Below are 3,357 nucleotides of genomic sequence, written 5' to 3'. Positions count from 1 at the left end.
AAACTCCCCACATTTGGATCGAGTAAGCTTAATGATTAAAAAAAGGTTAGTGTAGGAGGATGTATTATTGTTGCGCAAATTAAACATTAGTTTAGTTATAAGTAGTAGTGAAGCATCAGCTAAGCTAGTTATAAAATATAAAGAAGTAAATAGAAGTTAGTTAGCTTTATGTGTATGTAAACTTTTTTACTCTTCTATGTAAAGTGTGGTTCACTATTATTGAATTGTGACTTTTGTTTCTTCTTCTTTATTCTTTCTGTGTTTGCCATCTTTCTCTTTTCTCTCTCCCTCATCCCTTTTCTCTTGAGTCATAACTCCCTGAACTTTCACATGGTGCGGTGAGCATCTTGTGACTCAACTCTATTCTTCTGAATCTTCAGGATTCTTGGCTTCTCTTATCAATTTTTTCTCCTTTTATTGATTTTTTTTCTCTTGAACTCACACCATAAGATTTGATGAGAGCTTGCCTACTTCTCTTCTTCAAATCAACTCCGAATTGCAGTTCCAATCAATGAGACCAAGGGAAGAAACTTCATCAATGGCACACAATCCAGAAACTACACGCTTGGTGAACCTAGGATCTGATAATGACGATCCAAATTCAGGTCCTCAGCCTCCGATCTTCAGAATTTAGTTCGATTACTCTCTCAAATTTTCAATCTTCAAGTCCAGATACCACGAGCATCAACAAATGTGAGTTTTGATCTTTCAATTCCATCATCAATGTAGTTCTCACTCCTCAAAACTGCAATTCTTGGTAACACGCTATAACTCTAGCTCTGAAAGGAAAGAACAAATTTGGTTTCGTTGATGGCAGCATTCCAAAACCGTTAGAGTCATATCCTACCTTTCTTGCATGGGAAAAACGCAACACTTATGTGTTGTCTTGGTTAAGTGCGTTGATCAGTAAAGCAATCCTACACAGCATTATTTGGAATGAGAATGTTGCGGATATTTGGCGTGATTTACGGCATCGCTACTAGCAAGGAGACATCTTCAGGATCGCAAAATTAGAAGAAGAACTATTCTCAGTCAAACAAGGTGAATTGAGCACCACGACTTATTTCACGAAATTAAAGGCAATTCACAAAGAACTTGATAGTTATTGTCCCATTCCAACTTGCAATTGTGACTATTCTTGTACATGCGGTCTTGGTGTTATTCAAAACTACAAGAAAGATTGATATATGATGTGCTTCTTGAGAGGGTTGAACGAGCAATATGCGACAGCCATATCGCAAATCATGCTAGTGAAGCCTCTGCCAAGCATCAATGATGCTTTTGCCCTTCTCACTCAACAACAAATACAGTTGTCCACTCCTGGCATTCTTGAATCTAAAGTTGTGCTTGCTACTCAAGTCACTCACAATGCTACAATAATATGATATCCAAATTTTGCTCCCAGAGGCAGAGGAAGGAGGAGTTGAGGTAGAGGTGTGAGAATTGACCAAAACCTCACTCATGTATGCTCATATTGTCACAAGAGTGGACATTTAATTAACACATGCTATAGGAAGCATGGGCTCCCCCTCCCACCCACATGAAACAACAGTAGCATAACTCGGTGGCTATGAATGTGACTACTGCTGAGAGTGGTGATAGCGGTACTCAAGGCATCTCTCAACAAGAAGAGGAAAACAATACTAGCTTCTCTTTTGCCCAATATCAACAACAAGTATTACTTGCGCTAATCCAATAAGACAGTTCGCAGCCTCTTGGTGCCAACACTAACCACCCTGAGTCAGGTATAATTACACACACATTGCATATGAGTAGGGGTGGAAACAGGTCAGGCCAGGCCAGCCTTTGCTCTTAACAGGCCTGGCCTGTCATACAGTTGATTGGCTTGAGCTTGGCCTGTAGCCTGTTATAGGCTCTTTATAAAGTACTAGGCCTGGCCTGTTATTCAGCCTGGCCTGGCCTGAAGCCTGTTAAAAGGCCTGATAATTTTTTTTTTACAAAAATAAAATATTATTTAAAAAAATTATTTTTTAATAAAAATAGTTATATGTAATATGTCATATATTTAATATTTATAAAAAATTTTAAACATTTAACATATTTAAAATATACACAAATATTTATAATAAAATATAATAAATTTAAAATATCTCATAATTTTATTAATAATAAATAATTATTTATATATTTAATTATATTTTAATAGGCCTAGGCAGGCCTGACAGGCCTATAAGGCTAATTAGTGAGCCTGGGCCTGGCCTATTAATGTATTAAGACTTTTAAAAGAGCCTGGGCTTGTACCTATTTTATAACAGGCCAGGCCAAACATAGGCCAGGCTGCAAGCCCTTGACAGGCCGCCTGACCTTTTTTCACCCCTACATATGAGTACACACATCTCACATCTTTTCTCAGTTAAATCATTTTACTCTGACTCTTAAATCTTTGATTCTGGAGCAATCGATCATGTGTGTCATTCCCTGAATACATTCACAAGTTACACTTACATAAAACCAATCTTGGTCAAATTACCTTATGGCACTCACACCATCACAACAATTTTTGGCACCGTTTCTTTTTCCAAGGACTTATATCTAACTAATTTTTTATACATAGCCACATTCAATTTCAATATCTTGTCAGTTAGCTAGATTACTAAAAATTTAAAATGCAAATGCTCTTTTAGTGACAAAAGTTGTGAGATATAGGATTTGAGTACATGGAAGATGCTTGGCATAGCTAAGGAAGCAGGAGGCTTGTACACATTGAAAATCCCTTCAAAGAATGAACAAGATCAAGTCTCAAGTTCAAATTAGCGCCTCACTAATCTCATCACTCACAAATCACAATGCAACTAAGAACTCCCTCACTGCACACACAAGTCACAAGAATAAATGCATTAGTAGTGATAGTCTATGGCATACTAAATTAGGCCACATTCCTAAAGAAAAACTCCAGTTAATGCATACCATTTATTCATTCATAGATTGTACAGGATTCAAGAAATCATGTGATATTTGTCATTTTTTCAAACAAAAGAAGTTACCATTTCCTGTAAACAATACTAAATCCAATAATACATTTGATTTAGTTCATTTTGATATATGGGCCCATTTTTGTGGATTTTTTAAATAAATAAATAAATAAATATTTTATTTACTGAAATAAATAATTATAAAAAGTATTACAAAAATATGTCCCATATTCTTATCTCATTTACAGTGTAAACGAGATAATTATGAATATATCTCGTATATACTGTAAACAAGATATATAGAATTTAAAAAAATACGCATATCTTTTTTACAGTGTAAATGAGATATGAGTATTTATAAATATAAAAATATTATTTTTGAAAATAATAAAAATATTAATAATTTAAATTAGACCAAACTCTT

The sequence above is a fragment of the Arachis hypogaea genome, chromosome 4 (assembly GCF_003086295.3).
Source record: "Arachis hypogaea cultivar Tifrunner chromosome 4, arahy.Tifrunner.gnm2.J5K5, whole genome shotgun sequence".
Taxonomy (NCBI): domain Eukaryota; kingdom Viridiplantae; phylum Streptophyta; class Magnoliopsida; order Fabales; family Fabaceae; genus Arachis; species Arachis hypogaea.
The sequence above is the reverse complement of the archived record's forward strand: the minus strand, read 5'-3'. Positions refer to the sequence as shown.